At 44.1% G+C, this 20056-nt stretch overlaps 1 protein-coding gene across 4 annotated transcripts in view; it reads left to right on the forward strand.

Annotated features, from left to right (window-relative positions):
- Positions 1-1510: 1510 nt before the first annotated feature.
- Positions 1511-20056, forward strand: part of PACSIN1 (protein kinase C and casein kinase substrate in neurons 1) — a 64460-nt gene continuing 45914 nt past the window's right edge. Inside the window, exon 1 of one of the 4 annotated variants that reach the window (XM_053393043.1) lies at positions 1511-1677. The gene's annotated coding sequence lies outside the window, so the exon portion shown is untranslated. Of the gene's footprint in view, positions 1678-16701; positions 17170-20056 lie in introns of those variants that run through there. The other 3 variants (XM_053393042.1, XM_053393041.1, XM_053393044.1) reach the window with 3 other exon arrangements.

A 20056-nucleotide genomic window follows, 5' to 3' on the forward strand; every position in this document is an offset into this window, starting at 1 on the left:
TTGGCCAGTCAAAGCCTGAGACATATTCCCTGGAGTTCAGGACTATTCTGGGCTGACTGTGTCAAGCAAGAAAGAAAAACTGCAGACGGAAATGTTGATGGGGTGGGGGATATGTACAGGAGCAGTGTCACACTACCTTTCTTACGTTCCACTGCAGACCATAAAGCATCACTGTTCTGTGATTTTTAGTTTTGTCCTAATAAAAGCAGTATGATACCTTTCCAGTTTGGATTGTATCAAGTGTAACACATCGCCACAAGAGGGCAAACTAGTGGCCTGATTCTCTCACAGCAGGTTTTCGTCAATGGGGTTCAGTTTCTTTTGTTTAATAATTACAACGTTCTTTTCTAAAAGCGTATACTACAGAATCCATCTTTGCATGTACTGCTACTCAGATTGTACATACTGCAAGGCAGGTAATCCAAGGATTATTTTCTGCATTACTCATATGTAGCCCATCTTTTTATCTGCAGAGTTTTCCAAACATGTTTAAAATGTCTAGCAGCAGTGATATTTATTTTACTTTAAGGTTATTTTTATACAAGCTGTTTCAGTATAATGCACATGGGCAAAACATAGTTCATTTTTTAAAAAGGAAACGAACAAAGCCACAATGCCTGCTTCCAGACATAGCCCCAGTCATTGCTCTTTAGCTGTAAGCTACAAGCACAATTGCAACTGGCTGTCCACATTATCTAGAGCAGTTCTGGGGAAGCTGTGCTCCTCCAGGTGTTGTTGGACTCCCAACTCCTGTCAGCCCCAGCAAGCATAGCCAATGGCCAGGGATGATGGGAACTGGAGTTCAGCAACAGCTGGAGGGCCACATCTTCCTTGTGCCTGATCTATAGTATCATGCCTCTTTTGTGTGTACATCCTGCTGTCTTCTGTCCGTACCAGTGGGTGTGACATAGATGCTTTGATTGGTAACTCTTTGAAGCTCAGCACACATTCACTATAACTGTTCTGCTGGGTACCACTTTATGACCCCTTTTCATTTTTTAAAATAAATTGTTTAATCATTGGTTAAACAGTTTCCCAGCTACTCCCCCCCCCCTAATTGCGATAATATTCCTTTCAGCCCACACAGGGGCTAAATATGTAATTGACATCAGGTCTGCTTTAGCTCTGAGAATCTGGTGGTGGTGGTGGGAACTGCTGAAGTAACAAGGAAGAAAGAATGAGAAAGGGGAGAAGAAAGGAGAAAGAGTGGAGGGAAGTAGAAGGGGAAATGGGAGGTGGAAGAAAGGGACAAATTTGGAAAAGGCTAGATAAAAAGGCAAATATAAGGGGGGGCGGGAATGGGAAATAGGGGGATCCCAGGAAAGGGAGAGCACTTACACCCCCTGATCTTATTTTTTGCTTTCTCTGCGGTAATGTTTTCACCTTGTGCTGTCAGCGAGTCATTACTCACAGCCTGGCCACCGATTGGCTGGCTAAAAATGCCTCTCTAATCTCTGGGCTGATCTTTACCCCCCTCCTCCCCATCTGCTGTGACCTTCCTTCCAATGTGTACAGGCAGAGAAAGAAAGGGAAGAATCCAGTATAGTTCCTTTGCCAGGCAAACTGGCATCCTAAACTGAAAGTGAGCCAGGCAGGCCAGACTGCTATCAACCTGACGGGCACTGGGACCTCACTTATCTGGCAGCATCTGATGGTCTCTACAACCACTCCAGAAAGGTAGGCCATGAGGGATTCTCCCGTCCCTTAAGAGCATCTTTATTGTGTCATCTGGGGGGTTGTACTCACATTACAGCAGGCTGTTCCATCAGCCAGGTGGTCCACGGCATCAGTCTACATTTGTTGGGATGGAGCCAGCCTTGGCAGGGTTGTACGTCGCTTTTAGTATGCCGGCAGCCAATCTGCTAGGCTGATCTAAAGGTGCGGGTGTTAGGCCTATAATGTTCCCATGAGACAAGCTGGCATCAGGTGATTGTTGAGAACCGTAGAACAGCATAAGGTCCTGTTTCTAATTGCTGTGCTGCCGTCATTCCATTCATGCTCACAAAAGACACAGACACTCATGAGGCATTCTCACAAGGGGTAGCACCACGTCGTGTAAGGATCCACCTTTGGTTATGGCAGGGTTTTTGTTTTGGGTGATTTCCACCTCCCAACAGTTCAAATTACCCTCAATGGCTCTTATTTCACCACTTCAGTTCAATAGCTCCCTCCCAGCATAAGCAAAGCCCAGAGGATTCATTAGATGCTATCCAGGTAGACAGAGAAGCATCACTTATTATACAAAAGCTGGTGGCTAGGAATGAGGTTGATGAATGTGTTGTGTCTGAGAGGTGCTGGGTAGTCTCTAGCTGAGTTCTTATACACAGTTGTTATAGATGTGTCATGTCATATTTCTTGTGTACGCTGCAACATGGGCATTGATGGCACTATACAAATAAAACTGAAACCCAGAATATATTCAACACATGATATAGAAATATGGTGTGACTGTGATCTGGAAGCTCTATCAGTGTAATACGCAGACGCCAAACAACATTTAGCGTACCATCTTGGTTGCAATTGTGATTTGCTGTCCCTGATGGGAACATAAACACAAAGCTGGCACCATCTTAAGATCAGCTGTTCTGTCTCTGATAAGCGCTGATCCATAAGCTCTACAGAATCTATCTGGGTCTCCTTGGTTTTAGCTTTATACCTTTTTACACTGCCAGCTGTTTCTAAGGCAGCCATGCAGGAGAGGAAACAGATTAGTGGGAAATGATTAGCCTAGTAGGGTGTTTTCCAGATCTCCACTAGCATAGTCTTCCAAGGAAGACTGCGCAGTTATCCATTGGCACAGTCTTTTCTGTCTCTGCTCCAATATAATAAAAAACCCCTCCCACCTGAACATCAACAATGGGAAAAGGCATAAAGAAACACCACTACTTCAGTCCTGCATGACAAGAAAACAGCAACAGAGCAAATTTATGCAGGTCTACTCAGGAAAGTGTGTATAGGATTGCAGCCTAAGAGACTGATAAGCTCAAATTTGAGAAAGGAAAATTATATCTGCACTTGGCTGGAGTAGTTCAGAGATGGGGGTGGAATCACATTTTAATATTAATAAAGTTATAAACAAAAGGCTCAGGTGTTGTTTGGAAATATGCCAGGGAGCCACATTTGGACTTTCTGATGGCTTTCTGATGCAAAATACACAAGGTTACTATGCTATAACAGCTGTAGCATTTGCAGTGGCCTTGAATGAAAACTAACTTTGTCAATGTAGATTCATCTTACCATTACTTAGGTTAGTGACTCTCTTAAAACAGTTCAGTTTTCTGAGCATCAAGAGATGCCCACACTTGCTGCTAGAAGACACTACTTTTCCAGACAGAGCAAAGTTTTTGATAGTGATGCCTTCCATTCCTTCCATTCCATCTTGTTCCTGCTAAGAAACTCTTCAAAATGTTAATCTCTTTATTGGTATATGTACACCCAGCGCAGCTCCCTGAATTATTAATGGTCAGTGCAATCCCTTGCATGTCTACTCAGAAGTAAACCTCAGTGATGCTTACTCCTGGGTAAATGTATAAAGGATTGGAGCCTTAGATACCCAGAACCTCAACCACTCCTGGATCCAGTGCCAGGCAATTTTGTGCCCTTGCATGCACATACCTCCCAAAATTGCTAACTTCAATTTTCAAAAAGAGATGTCTTGTAGAAAAACAACAAGCACAAAACTTGAAACTGCTAAATTTATTTTAAATTGCAAGAATAAGTAATACAAAAATATGTTATTATTTTTCTCAAATACAAAAGAAAATGTTTTAGCACACAAATCATCTTGAGTAATTTTGTGAACCGTGATGTTAAAATTTAAGTTCCTTAAAAGTTTCAATTTCAGGCATATCAAAATCTCACTTTGCATGCCTTTTCCTTTATCAATTCGTTCAGGCTGGTGCTTAGGCATGTTCAACTGATATAGTTGGCAAGCCAACTAGTCTATGCACCATTGTTCAGTGTATGTCAGTTTTTATAAGTTTGAGCTTTGAGAAACTGTGTTCACCACTTGCCACTGACACTGGAAATATGAGAAAGATCCCTAGAGCAACAGAAACATTAGGCACATTACCCAGCAGTTTTTGTTGTGGTGGTATGGACTTCGGATTCTTTGAGTTATAAAGTTCACACTCACAGACTTTCAGCATCAATATTGTTGTTTCCATTGTGCATCAATGATTTTTTGAAATTCTTGCAGGCCTTAAGTACATCTTCAATAGATTTTTTTTTTTTGTTGATACTGTATATATCATAGCCAAATTGGGAATTCCATTGTTGTAGCTGTCGGAATCTCTCTTCAACAGCTTGTGTGGCCATGTCTAAGCCAGAGTAGAAACCTACCATACTTTGAATTTCGGCTTTGCATCTCGTGGCGTCTCTTCTTGGACCTCATACTCAAACTGCTGTTTCTTTCTCCTTTTTCTAACTTGTTCTGTCTCAAAGTTTAGTAGCATCTCCAGCTACTTTGCAATCTTATAAGATTGAACAAAAACTAATCTATATGAAATTGTGCCCCTGAAAGGTCAATGCTGTGACTCTCTGAGATCTGCACCCTAGGTGACTATGTAATTGGCCCAATGATAGCACTAGCCCTGCCTGGGCCCAGTGTCATCTAGGGCCCCTGCTGGGATTCCAGAGAAACTCAGGTTGCTTCTTGTCCTTTTTGCATCCAACCCATGTGTATTTTTTATGATAATGTTGTTCAGAGGCTTGTGTCTCTAACCCATCTGCTTCCTCCTGGTTTGAACAATGAAATTAAAAAATTCTGGGAAGTGGTGATTTTCGTACCTGTTTAGCTGAGCCCACTAACAGTTTTATAAAGTTTTATAAGTGATATTATAATGCAACATTTTATTTTCAAGCAGTATGTCTTTTTCTGCTGCCTTGATTCCATACAAATAAACATAAGTTCTGAATTGGGGAAAATATGTGTTTTGCTATGATGATTCTGCTTCTGCCTAAAACTTCACAATGCTACCGTCTAAGCTCCATCAGGCTGTGAAAAGTGGACATTTATGGATTTAAGGGGGCAAATAGGCTTTCAGTCAGCTCACAAGGCAGCTTACCTGAGTGCAACTGCTTGAGGTGTCCTCAGCCCAAGAATCTGTGGGAGTGAGGGTTACCTTTTGTAATTGAGATGTTAACATAAAAGCTGATGAACCTAGCTCATTTTTTGTGTCATTTTGGTCAAACACAGGAGAAGCATTACTGTGGACAGATAACTCCATTATGACATTTATTTACATTCATTATTTAAGAATATTTCTAAACCACTTTTCAGCTCTAAACAAGGCAGTTTAAACACACAGAGGGGAAAAATAAAATTATTAAACATGTTTTAGCAAAGATCAGATACATAAAGAGCAGAGAAATTAAATAATGTATTCAAACTGAACACAATTAAAAGCCTCATCAAAGACAGTAGAAACATTTTACTGCCAACTTAAAAACCACCAGGGATGGGGCTAATCTAAATTTCTTTCGGGACTAGGGTGCTGATAGAGAGGAGATCCTATCTCAAGTTCCAGTCAACTGCACCACTTGCTTTAGATCAAGGATGGGAAACCTGTTGTTCGCTAGATTTTGTTGGATTCCAACTCTCATCCACCCCAGCCATCAGGGCCAATGGTCAGAGGTGATGGGAACTATAGGGCAACATATGGACAGCCATAGGTTCCCCATCCCTGATTTAGATGGAGAAGGATCTATAAACACATAAGGATATATCTGCAGAAGCGACACATACTGGGGGTTCCAATTAGGCATTTGTGTATCTGGATCACTTCAGATTTTGAGGAGTTAGTACAAGTTCAGTTCATAATAAACTCCAAAAGTAGTTTATAAAACAGGACCTGGCTAGATGGGCTTAATTGGAAACTGGAGAAAACATGCTATTTGGGTTTTAATTTGAACCCAGCTTGCCATTAAGCAGTTTTAGGCAAAGGATGGAGAGGTTCCCAATCTGTTTCTAGTTCAAAGGGTTCAGGAAATATCAGCAGGCTTTACTCTCTCTCACCTCCGTTGGCAGGGAGATTAACAGTCTTGGCCAGGGTTCACGTGAGCAACTGGTGTAAACTGATATCCCCAATTGGAGTTCAGCACTGCGTCAGCCTCATACTCATGAGCATCTCTTGTCTAGATTCCCCTGCCTCTCTTGAACATGGATTTTTATTTGGCTAAGGCTCTAACAGGGCACTCTGTTGTTCGCCATTGTTAAGCTCCAGGCAGCAGCCTTTATCACAGCCCAACCCTGGGGGAATTACTTCCAGATATAATATCCCCAGGCTGTGGCTCTAAGCCTGTCACCTGCTATTGTCCCACAAATTGATAACACACACTCACAGGTTCTAGTTACAGCTTTCAGAAGCATCCACCTACAGTATGTGCTGGGAGTAGAGCTGTCACGAAACCATTAGCACCTATGCCTGAAGGGCAACTACCCTTTTTCACATCAGCGATGCTACAGCCTTTTTACCTTGTCTGGCTACGTGCAGCAGAAACACAAGGGGAGCTGTCCAGCTCTCATAGTGCACCAGCAAAAAGGCACAGCTGTGTAAGCTGGTCTTGTTCTCTGTACAACTGGAAGAAGTGCTAGCAAAATTTTCACATGGCATTTATTGTATGGTTTTATGTATAACTGCTGGAAACCGTTCTGATAGTTTTAATGAATAGCGTGGTATAAATATTTTAATAAATAAACAAACGGCTTTCTCTTTATCCAGACAGGTTAGCTAGGGCATTACTTATCTGATCTCAGAGGGCAATTCCCAGTTGTTAGCCTGTTTCAGCATGTAGAAATATAAATGCACTAACAAACATCTAAAATGTATTTATCTTAAGTGGCTGTGGATGTGGCTGTCAGGAAGGAGCCCTCCCTAATCCTAGGACTAACCAAATCTGGAGAGAGATAGGTTTTTTTGTAGTAAAGGTAAAGGACTCCTGGACGGTGAAGTCCAGTCAAAGGAGACTATGGGGTGCAGCGCTCCGCTCCGCTTTCAGGCCAAGGGAGCTGGCATTTGTCCACAGACAGCTTTGTGGGTCATGTGGCCATTCTGGCACAACAGAACACAGTGACGGAAGCCAGAGTGCACAGAAACGTTGTTTACCTCCCCGCTGCAGCAGTACCTCTTTATCTACTTGGACTGGTGTGCTTTTGAACTGCTAGGTTAGCAGAAGCTGGGACAGAGCAACAGGAGTTCACCCATTTTTAGTAGTAACACTTGTTATTGCCTTGATGCACTCTGCAAATATCTCTACATTGGCCAAGGCTCTGCCTCACATAATTCAGACACTCCATTCCATATTAATGTTTAATTTTACTTCATGCAACAGCCTTCAGAAGACATCCTGGTGGATGGGAGATGGGGGCATTGTTTCCTATTTGTTAACAGCAATTAAAACACTGGCTATTCAAACTAGGACTCTTTGGGGCATAAATGGATTATTTCTATCAAACAAATTGGTGAGCACTACTGTGGCTCCCATTCTTGACTTACTCATATGCTTACTCTTTTCTGCATGGGGCTTTGATTGAACAAATGTGGAGCTGATGTGGAAGATCCTGCCATGGATTTCAGAACCATCTTCTCTCTCTTAGATTGATGCCCTGGTCTGCTAGGTATGGCAGTTATGCCGTAGGTAGTTTACATATTTCATTTCTGACCCTCTCCAAGAATGGCTATACCACAATTTCCCTTTAGTTTCCTCAATCTCAGATAAGCTGCATTTATGCCACATCCAGCAAAATACTTGGTTTACTGTTCGTTATTAGTGCTTCATATACCTGCAGTTATTTCAGTAATTGATTTTAGGTATCTCCTGTTAAGAAGCACCCAAGTTTCTTATATAACCTGTATTATAAAAATGGCTGGCCTTCTCCAAACGGTTGCCTAAATATATATCCCTTCTGCGCCAGCAGCCACAGATGAATTCTTTTTCCTCAGTATCTGCTGCCGTCACACCTCCCCTTGCAAATTGTAGCTGCAAGTACTTTGATAACTGGATTAAGGAGAGCCTTGCTTGCTCACACTGCGGCTCCTTGGCTTTTGTGTCCTCTGTGGAAATGCTAATTCAAACATTTCTACAGCAGCTCTCCCAAAGTCTCTGACAGCAGACTGATGTCAGGGGATGCTTAGCCTTCTTCCTCCTTCTATTTCTCATCCCATTTAATAAAAGAACAACAATGAGCAGTATACAATACTGTGGTGCATCAGCAGTCCTCTCTGGTGCCCACAGAAATAGGTTCTGCAGGGAAAATATGTGACAGCTAAAAGCTAAGGAAACATAGGGGTTAGCGCAGGTTTCTTCACAAGCAGGCACAGGAGGTTTCTGACACTGTTGATTAACAATGTGAATTTCAGTGTTAGCGGTGCACAAGCAGGGAATGAGTTGGACCAATTATCTACATCCAGCCTGAACTGTGGTCTGAGTGGGACTGGTGAGCTTGGGAAGGCGGTATGGCCTGTGAAGGGGGCATGGCCTAGGGAGAGTCCCAAGGGCCACACAGCTTGAGGTTCCTAAACCTTGTTTGATATGGTGCAAAGTTTGAGGAAAATAAGCATCTTAAACCTCAATGCCCCTACAGCTTGGAGCATGGCTCAGGAAGTTTTGCACAAGGGATTAAAAGCAGAAGTGATGTGCAGATAGCTAGGTTGTGAATAATCTTATTATTTTGGGAATAATATGATCTACTGAGGTCGGGCGGTAACTGTAAGGCTGAACTGTGCTCAGGCATGATGGTGCCTTCCTTTTCTAAACTGGGCTCACTTTTTTCTGCAAGCACCTGCCACGGCTGGTCAAGCCATGATCAGATCCTCTTCAGCAACTTTCCCTTGGCCTTGCTTCCTCAAAATGAAGCAGTGATTAATAGGTTGCTAGTACTGATGAAACTGCTCAGAGAGCCAGGATGGATTTAATCGTAAAAGGATTCTGAATCGCTGGCACTTGGATTCTGTTGTACGTTAAGGGTAGCTATTGATTTACTACACATGGGGGCAGATGGCAAGGGAATAATTTCTTTTTCTGAAAGAGACAGATGTGAATAGACCAAGAGGCAGTGAAACTATTTGCAATCTGAACTGAATTCCAGCCTATTGCACATAGTCCCCCTACCCCCTGTGGAACAGTGACTGTTGGCCCTTGATGTTCTTTAGCTCATTCTTAACAGCAATCTAGTTCCATGTGTCATAACACCCTGCTTGCCCACAATGTTGGCACCTTTTCTCATATTAGGAATGGGGAGCCTGTGGTCCTCCAGATGTTGTAGAGCTCAACTCCCATGAGCCTCAGCCAGCATGCCCAATGGTCAGTGATGCCTTTTTAAATTAAGAAATGGGGGGGCATTGATAGCTGTTGATAATGTTACTGCTTTAAGGATGATTGCATTACTGTAAAGATGTAGATACAGGTAACAGATAATAGGCAAAAATAGTGTTAGGGCTCTCTAGGTCAGGCTTCCTCAACCTCTGCCCTCCAGATGTGTTGAGACTACAATTCCCAGCATCCCTGACCACTGGTCCTGTTAGCTAGGGATCATGGGAGTTGTAGGCCAAAAACTTCTGGAGGGCTGAGGTTGAGGAAGCCTGCTCTAGGTACATAGATAAAATTGTAGAAAATAACACCCTATTGCCAAAAAGAACAGTTTCAAGTACACAAAAAGCAGAGTTCCTGACTGAAACATATAGTCATTGAAAAGCATTTAAATAAAATTTAATAGACATGATACCCAGGACATAAAAATCATACATGTTCAAAGACAGAATTGGGAACTATGGTCTTGCCAGTTTCCTGAAAGCAGGTGCAGGTACCCTGCGTGCATATAGCCATAGACCCTCCCTTCTCATCTTTTGCTAGATGTGGGGCTGGGCGATATCTGGTTTTTAATATTGTGAGATATCACCAACTAAACATTGTGATACCAATATATCACAATGTCTGAAATAAGGATAGAGCTAGGTAGAAGCATTGGTTGGCTTCATGGTTTTTCCTGCACTGTGATTTTTGCCAGTGCCTGTGCTTGCAATTCACTGCCCCCTGCAGGAGGCAGGGGAAAGCTGAGCTGGCAGAGTTAATGGGGCTGCAGGAATTGAGAGAAACACTGGCTGGCTTCACGGATTTTCCCACATTGTGATTTCTGCATAACACGCGCACACACACACACACACACACACACACACACCATGATTTACGATATATTACCAGGTCAAAAAATATGAAACCGATATCACGATATGGACTTCAAACTAGTTTTGGATGGTATGTTGATATATCACCCAGCCCTAGCTAGATGCACAGCATTCAAAGGATGGGACCAGTAACACATACATTGAAGCATAGCCAGCCATCATGATCCTCATCTTTCTACATGGGCTTAGTCTGCACATCCAATTCAAATGCTAGATTGTGCTTCAGGTAAGAAAAGGAGGACAAGATTCTGTACTTTTAGTAGGTTTATACAGTACAGGGGAATTTCAACAGGTGCAGCTTTTCACATCTGCATGACAAAAGAGGACTTGACAAAAACGCTCTCTGCAATTCCTTCTTTTACACCCGATTTAGCTTTCTTCTTTTTTTTGCCCAAGGACCACACTGAGAATTGGCCTACCCTCCAGGGCTGTATACCAGAGGTGGGCATGGGGAAAATGGCCAACACACCAATCAGCACATCAGAGAAAATGCACTTTCCAATGAAATAAGAGATTTTAAAATGAGAGGGACTTGCAGAAACACAGCCTCAACTCGTCATTGCCTGCACTTTGCCCAGCCTCCCTCGCCAATGCCAAGTGGATGCAAAATGCAAGCATGATAGCCTGGCAGGGTTTTTGCGTTCAGTGACACAAATAGCTCTACATGCCACAAATCTCCAGAACTGGACCCTGTCTATATTAACAGCAGGGCTGGGATCTTGGGAAAGTAGCAAGTCCCTTTTCCCGGCCTTACAAACAGCATCTTCCACAAAGCTCCTTGCAGCTTGCCAGAAAAATTGAGCCCTTCATGTCAGAGACCATGCCCTTTCCCTGGAAAGAGTTCCGGAGGATGCCTGAAGGGCTGGAAATTAGCAAACAAAAGGTGGATTGTTTTGGTGGAATGGGTTTCTGATGCCACCTGCACAATGACACAGCCTTTCACAACGATTTGCTTTCTGAGCAAGCAACTGCAGAGGGCCCAATTATTCTGTGATTCTAATTAAGGACACAAATAGCGTAGCGTCTGCATTTTCCCAGGAAGTGGGGAAGGGTATCTGAAACAGGCAACTAGCTGAGTGCATCTCTTGTTTGAAGGTGGAAGGGACTATGGGAAGCACAGAGCAAACGGCCAAAAGCTTCCAGCTGCTTCTACAATATGGCACAACAACAGGCCACAGAGGACTCAAGAAAGCAGACATGAGATGGGATGGGAAGGTCCCATTATGGCATATCCAGCACCAGTCCTGCCTTGAAGCACAGTGAAACCACCTACTTCAGGCAACATATTGAGATGAAGGCAGGAATTGGTTTCTGAATGGTGCAGCAAACCTTTAACAGAGATGGCCTTAGGGGTGTGTGCATGTGCACCATTTCGGATTCTCATCAGGCAGCAAAAAGTCTTGAGCCAATGTGTGATGTTGCTTTGGTCCCTGTGTAGATGGCAGTAGCATAGTTGTACCAGTGACTGAGCCAGTCTGCCATTTAAATTCCCTACTTTGGCTCTGGGTTAGAGCTGTGAGGTTGTACGGCATACTATCACAATATAATTAATTGCACATGAACATGAAGTGGGTGCAAAATTTGCTCACATGTGAAGAAGAGAACTTGTGCAAAGAAGGAATAGGCCCAAACTAAACATGGCGTGGAATATTATGCATATTTATCCTGATTGTTACAAGAAGGAGAATTTGCCCCTCCAGTATATTTTCTTCCATTAGTGGAAAAGCAGCTTGCGCAACCATTTTGAGCAGATAAAAATGTTGTGCCAGGAGTGGGGATTCTGCCATTCCTTCCTTGAACTCATAGAATCTCGTACCCATTTCTGATTTTAAAAAAATGTTGGGAGAAAGATATACAAGGACTGCAATCCTATGCCCATTTACCTGGGAGTAGGTTCCACTGAACTTAAGGAAGCTTACTTTTAAGTCAAAAAATATAGATTGTACTGTATGAGTCTATTTATTTCCTCTGTTCCCTTCTGCTAGCTAATGAAAGTCAACTGAACTGCAGGAGAAAAAGCTTTGCATACTGAGAAATTGATGGAAATGTTACAATTGCAGTGTTGTTTGTGGTGATTGGAGAGGAACAGCAATGAAGCACAACACAGCTATTTTTAAAACCTGTTTCACACACAACATTTGGGCTTGGACCTGAAAAAGCCAAGTGTGAATGAGCATGTAGCCACATGCTGTTAGATTTGCAGAGTCATCTCTCAAAAATGGCTCTTAACAGAGTAAGACTGCTTTCATTACCACATCTGTATGGCACCTGAATAATGGGGCTCTTATCTAAGCCAGTAGTTTACAGATGTTACGTTTGGCTGCATGGTAATGTCAGATCCTCCTGTCAGATTTGTCCCAAAGGTGCTGGTTTTACACATGTAGAAATTATCCATATCTGAAAAGCAAACCAGCATGCTCAGATAAAAAGCTTGTCTATGAAAAGCCAGGTAGCAATAACAACAGCAGCAGCAGCAGCAATAATTCTCATTATTTTTTAAACCGTTTAACCATGGGGAAGCATAACTCTCTCGTTCTCTCATACTGGTTAATTCATCTGTAACTTAAACTGGCACAAGGGATTCAGTCTAGCGTATGCACATACAGCAGTTATACCAATACCTGTTTTGTGCAATTCTCTACTGTACCAGAGGAAGCTTCCCCCCACCCCCACCCCCGTTCTCTGAAAAGTAGAGCTTTGTATTATTCCTTCCATGGGGTATATTCTTATCTCCTGCCTGGCCCCAGTGGATAAAAACTTTACCTGTAGGCAATGTTGGCCTATCTCAAAATGGGAAATCCGGTGAGAGAGCTTCTCTTTGAGATCTTCAGGATGCTTTTGATAAAAAAGGGAAGGAACCATATGCCAGAGAAATGAAGGAAAGAAAAAAGAAACATCAGAAGTAACAAAAGGACTTTTAGTTTAGCAAGGTGCAGAAGGAATGGAAGGCAGAGATGAGCCATCAAAGGTAAAGCCATTTCTCACGTCTATTCCTAGCCTGCGAGTGAATTATTGTCTGTCTGTGCCTACACTCCCTCTCCTGCTGAAATGGGGAATCAAGAAGCCAGATGAAGGGTGCTGAAGACAGAGAGCCCTACTGTGCTTCATTAGGAAGTCAAATGTGCTCTTTAGAAGAAAGATGAGAGGCTGCCTGAGACAGGGAGAAAGCCACAAGGGACCTGGTTTACGTTCTCAGAGCAACTTGATCCTAGCTCTCCTGAACAACAGAACAACCCTCCTTAGGCAAACGGAATCATTACTGCAACTGCTTCTAAGGACTGGCCTGTTGGCAGCTCTAACAGCATCTAAGGATGTGCCTGTTAGTAGCTTTAGATTTCCTCTAATCTCTTATTATCTAGTTGTACAGAAGCACCACTAAGGACATTGGCTTCCTCAAGGAAAGCACCATTCTCCCATAGACCCCAGCTGTGACATTCCAGATTAGTCTTCCCATTTGTGCAACACAGCTAAATCAATGGGGACACAAGATCTGGGCTTTTTAAATTCAAGTATGCAAGTTGTTTTTCTGCTTCAGATGTTGTTTAACATTAAGAAAAATCACTTGGGTCAAAGCTATGTTACCCATCGGGAGATTACATTTCTTGACACTGTCTGGCATTGTGAATGGTCCTGCATGTCTCCATTATGTGTTGAGATTGTGGCTCACCACTAACTTCTAGCCTATGACACATTGTGGAGGGTTTTCAAATAAGCAATGGCCATACATCTGGAGCATTCACAAGACTGAACACCATGTCCAACATTCAAGCTGTGACCTACATGTTAAAAAGGTTGTATGAACTAGCCCTTGTGGCTTCTCTCTGTCCCAGCGGCACATTTTGGAAACTGGGCCAATACAACTTTCTTATCTTACATAATGTTGCAAAGAGATGCTGAGCTTTGTGGAAAGTTATGCACTGCATGCAGATTCCCTCCCCACTTTCCTTAAATAATTCCTTTTTGCTGCACTGGGCCTTTTATGGGAGGGGATAAATTTTCTGTGGTGGAGAAGGCTTGGTTGTGGGAAAGCTGGGTATAGATATTCACTTGGCTATGATGCTGATTCGGTGGACTTTGGCAAGACACTTGAAAGAAAGCAGTGAGAACAAGGAACAAGGACAGAAGGGGTAGGGGGATACAGTAGGCAGAAACAGCTAAGTACAAAATAAGACAAAAACATTGCAGATTTCCAGAGAAATGTTTCATCCAAGTTCAGCATAGGCCTTTGATTTTTTTTTGTACAATAGCTTGGGTTGCACTGTGGAGTGGAGAGTATAATCCACTTGTCACTGAACAGATTTTAACAAGTACAGGCATTCCCCGCATAGACAGCAAGTCACATTTTAGCTTTAGTACAAGTCTCACAAGTTCTCTAGCATTTTATCCCATCTACATATAATGGAAGCTTATGGGGAGAGAGTGGGGAGAGACAGGCAATCCAGGGCAGAATACATTCAGAGGATAGCTGTACTGCTCTTTGCCTCTATTTTTTTAAAAAAACAACCCAAACCACTTTCTCTTCACCTAGACATGGAAATTAAAATTGACTAGTCCCCCTGCTATATTATGAAGTGCCTAGTGCCTACTAAATCAGGTAGGCACTTCATAACATTGGCTATATGCAGGAAGAAGAATGCCTTTGCTCACTTGTTACAAAGCAGTAACTCAAGTACCAACAGTTGACAAAATTGCAGGGCACCACTGAGAGAGCTGGATAGATGGCTTTACTCGAGCTTGTTGCTTTTTTAAGTGACTGGATTGAGCACTCATGCACATGATTTGTACAGCTGAGGGGCACACAGCCTCTAATGCTTCTTTTTTAAAAGACCCAAAAATTTGGGGCAGAGGAGTTGTATCACATACTAGTGATGGCACAAGCACTATTCAGGTAGGGGCATGTGGTGCTCACCTAGCCATATTCCACAAAGTACCCATAACAGCAATGGATGGCATACTGGCTAGAGGAAGAAACGTACTTTTTTAAAGGAGCAAAATACTGCAAATCACTAAAAATTGGGTATTTAGGGGCCATCTGGTTACCAGCTACCAGAACTTGCAATACAGAGCGGAAATTTTCTTCAGCCTATTACCGCACCACTCTAGTCCTCCAGGGACAGCAGTTACTGTCACATCTTCTCACACATGCAAAAACTTCCCTCCCTCTAGGAGTTGTTGTTTGTTTAATTGGTTAGCATAGACGAATGTCAGTGAACTGACATTGCTGCTGTGATGAGGCTGCAGTAGGTGCACCTGGTAGATTGCTTCATCTGGGGAGCACTTTTTAAGAGGCACTTTACCTAGGGCAGGTAGGGGGATCCAACTGTGGCCCTACTTCCAAGTCTACTGCAAGTCAGTCCTCCAGTCCAAATGACAAGCGCACATCCCACTTGAGCCTGGATTCCTGCAGGAAAATCTTATAAGAGCTGCTGATACTCTTAGAGCAGGAAAAGAAACGTAGAAAACATCCCAGAAATAGGCTCCGTAAGTAGATGCTGCTTCTGCAGTGGTCTACAAGAATGGTATACTGTATCTTGTAAAGTTACCTAATTGCACAAGCAAACCCAAAGACTTTGCTAGGCTAGGGAGACCATGTTGTTAGGGTAGTCCATGAAAATGCATGGGTGGTCATCTCTCCAATGTTAGGGTTCCACTTTAGATGACTTCATCGATCATCCTTTTTGGCATTACCAAGGAGTCTGTGATGCATTGGTGCAGTTGGGTAATTTTAGCTTGGCCTTCATTGTCTTATGGGGGAAGGGTGTTCTTTCAATGGTCATTTGTATTACTTCACTTCAGAAGTGAAGTTAAACTATGCAACTCGCTCCTCCCACAAGGTGCAGCAATGACCACCAATTGGGATGGCTCTGAGGGGCTTTGAGAGCGAGAAACACCAGTTCCCAGGATCCTTACGTATACTTGGCCATAATGTCTATGCCTTCAGGCAGTTTGCCTCTTGATACCATTTGCTGGGAACTCCAAGGGGGGAGAATGCTGTTGAGGACAGGACAGGTCACTGGAAGGCATGGGCCTTTGGCTGGATCCAGCAGGGCCTTTCTTACGTTTTTCTTAACGTGAGGCAGCCCTGTGGCACCTGAGGGCCCTCTGTTCATTCCGCTGCGTGGTGGGACAGACTTCCTAAGTAGGTCTTCCATCCCAAAGTCCTGCCCTGAGGGACAACAGTATGGCTGGAGCATGCACAGACCTGATTGTCCAGGAGACGTCTCCTCTCCTCGGGAAGGCCTCGATATTTACCGTCTTCCGGCCTGCTGCGCACAGATAGTCCCTGGCGAGCAAGCTCGTGTGTCCTTACATGTATCACTTGAGGGAGCACCACACGTGTCGCACGCTTGCCTGTAGTCACGCGCGCTTGCGTGTGTCAGCAGAACCCGGCGTTGCGCGCGCGGGGAGCGGGGGGGGGGCGAGAAGAAGCAGGTGCGGGAGGCGGGTTTAAGGCGTTCTACTGCCACCTGCGCGCGGGAGGAACATTCCGCCGAGGCGAGAGCCCGCGCGCAGTGCGCCTGGACATACATGTTTGCATGTGTGTGCGTGCAGTTTTGTCTGCGCGCGCGCAACCCGGGTGGTGGGAGGGAGAGCGGCTGGAGAGAGTGTGTGTTGGTGGGGAAGAGTCGGCGCTGGCAAGCAGGATGCGCTGAGCATTACCCAGTTGCCATAGAAACCAGCAGAAGGAGGTGGGCGGCCGGTCGAGGAGGGGGAGCGATTTGCCCGCAGTCGTCGCGAAGCTGCTGCTGCTGGAGTCGGAGCTTCGCCAGAGGAAGCAAACCTCGCGCGCTCGCCGCGGTTCAGGTGGGAGAGGAATTTGAACTCCCTTTCCTCCCCCGCCCTCCTGCACGCGCGCGCGCGCACACACACAGTAACACACACACACCGCTGTGGCTGCTCAGCCTTTCTCGAGGGGTCTTGCAAGGGAGCCTTCCCGGACAGTCTGCTAAGCCTCCCGCGCTAAGCAGCGGCCGGAACTGCGCAGGTAAGCCCTCCTCTCTTATGTCGGGGTGTGTGTTCGTGTGTGGGGGGAAAATAATTATCGGGGTTCATATTTTGCACCCCCCATTTCTTTTCCTCCTCCGCCTCCCACCCGCCAGCCCTGCAGCATCGAAGCGGGGACGGTGGGATTTGAAGCAAAGGTCCATCAGTTTCTGAGTGCAGCTGGAAAGAGGCATGGGGTGGGCACACAGCCCCACCGAAGAACCTTTCCGGAGGGGCAGGGGGCTGGAAGGGACAGTCCCTGGGCTTCATCTGTTTAGTTGCGCTTCGGTAGAAGCTTGTCCCGTGCATCTCTGGATCTCTCCCCTACTTCCCTTTTTTCTGGTTTTTTTTTCTGTTGGGGTTGCACCTGACGAGATGTGGGTTGCACTACAAGCAGTGGGAAGGAGAAGTGCGCTACTGTGAGAAGAGCCTGCGTTGGGGCTGAATTGTGGGGCAAAGCAGCTGGCAGTTCTGCAAGCACCTGGAAATGATACCAGGATGAGCAAAGGACTCTTAGCTGAACTGACATGTGGCTGGGTCCCCACCTTGATTGATGTACCTTGCCGCAGGGCACAGGGGTGAACTAGATGATCCCACTGGGTACTTTCCAACCATGGCGATGATGAGCACATTCTGCAGTTGTACTGACCTTTCAGACTTAGACTGTCTGCACCATTTTCATTTAAGGAAGAATTGCACTGCTCCTTGAACAACAACAACAATCCTATGTGATGCAGCAACAAAAAAAGCTAATGTTATTCTAGGCTCCATCAACAGAAGTATAATATCCAGGTCAAGGGAAATAATAGTCCCACACTATTCTGCCTTAGTCAGACCACACCTGGAGTACTGGGTCCATTTCTGGGTGCCACAGTTTAAGAAGGATATTGACAAGCTGGAACATGTGCAGAGGAGGGCGACCAAGATGATCAGGGGTCTGGAAACCAAGCCTTATGGGGAATGGTTGAGGGAGTTGGGTATGTTTTGCCTGGGATATATCTATATATTATATCTGTCTTGGATGCTTTAGTTGAGATTCCTGCATTGCAGGGGGTTGGACTAGATGACCCTCAGGACCCCATCCAACACTGTGATTCTGTGATTATTATTAATATTATTATGGGATTGCAAGACAGGTTTATTTGCCTCCTCCTCCAGGGGTGCCAAAGGTTCTCAAAGAGGGGGAGGGTATTTCTTGGCCTCTTCAAGGAAGGAATGCTGGAAACATTTTGGGCAAAGGGAAGGATCATGATCCCTAACTCCATCTGGAATGCCTTGAGATCTCTAATCAAATATAGCCAATATATATATATATTTAATTTGTCATCTCCAGGCCAAGCTAATGGGCAATGGCAGCACGGTAGGCCAAGGTTTCCATCTTTTAGGGTCCATTACATTATTCTTTCCATTTCCAGTACTGCAAGGACATTCCTCATTATTCCAGGAAGAGAGAAGCTAGATCTAGAAAAAGGAACCAATGTGATGCACAAATGCCTACAATCTGCTTTATGCTGAATTATTTCTTTTAGCTATCTTCATCCTGCTCAATTAAGCCATGCACCATCACCCCCTCCTCATAGCAGAACGAATTGTTCTTGATAGGGGGCAGGGAGGAAGACTAATCTTTGTAAACAGATGAGCTATGCCTCATTCCTGTAGGTGTGCTGTGGGAACTCTCTTCTGTGACTGAGGAGAAACCAGGTCTAAGGTGATATAGTTGGTGTGGGGCTTATAGTCCTAAATATGTAACCTGAGAGCAAAGATATCCTTTCTATCCTTATGTCTTCTTGCTGGGCAGAGTAACTCAGTCATCAGGTGCAGTGGTTTCTAGAAATGACTTAAAATCATTGTGGTTATGGTCTGTCTGCCAGTCTAATAACACGTAAGATCAGAGGTTCTTTATTGCATGCAGGCATGTTAAGAGTGAGAGCCCGTACTTCGTGGGATCGGTGCATGACGTGTTCACCATGGACAGGGAGTCAATATGGCAGCATAATTTCATTGCCATCATTTGCCCAAATGGTCATGTGAATTGGCCCTTGGATGGTTTGTAGCATTCTCCTAGATTTAGTTACCTTTAGTCACTCACTGCAATCACAGAAGCCTGCCACTCAATTTCCCCCTTTACGAAAACTTGCATCAATTTCCTGAAGCCATGATTGAAGCCAAGTACTTCATTATCCTTAATACATCCCACACATCCAGTTTTCAGCATAATACCATCTGATTTTGCCTCTAGCTTTGCTTGCATTCTACAGAGTATCCAGTTTTTCTGTGACTCTCTTCTGCATCAAATCCAAATTATATGCTCCTTCATACCCTATCAAGCAAACCCCTTTTATATTACCAGTGTATTTTCTCAACAACCTATTGTGGCAAACTGCTATCCCATTTTGATCTGTAATACTTTATAAAACAGACAAGACTAAAAGTGGCACAGGTGCAAATTGGAACTGAAGCCAATAGGATTTTAGTGGCACAAGTGGCAGCCTCAGGACCTCTTTACAACACAAAGCCTATAAATTCATTCTTCTCTAAGTCCCATATTTGAATAAAGTTGACAGTCTCAGTGCTCTGTCTAATAATTTGTCATGTCACTGTCTCCTTTCATTTGTCGAGAGATACCTAAATATCTCCATTGCCTTGTTTCTGGAGTAACTGTAAGCTCCTCTAGGCAGGGACCTGATATATCATCTAGTTTATCCTGTAGAGCATCGTGTACATTTGGAGACTAGGACAGAAAACAGAGGCTGTGAAAATTTGAAGATGATTCTTGATTGCTGGTTCTTAGATAATATTCTTCCCAACTCCAAAGGAGAGAGAGAAATTGCAAGCATGGAGGCAACCATTATCATGAGGCATGTGCAAAGCTGCTTCCTGGCACTGGC

Source organism: Podarcis raffonei, chromosome 6 (assembly GCF_027172205.1).
Source record: "Podarcis raffonei isolate rPodRaf1 chromosome 6, rPodRaf1.pri, whole genome shotgun sequence".
NCBI lineage: Eukaryota > Metazoa > Chordata > Lepidosauria > Squamata > Lacertidae > Podarcis > Podarcis raffonei.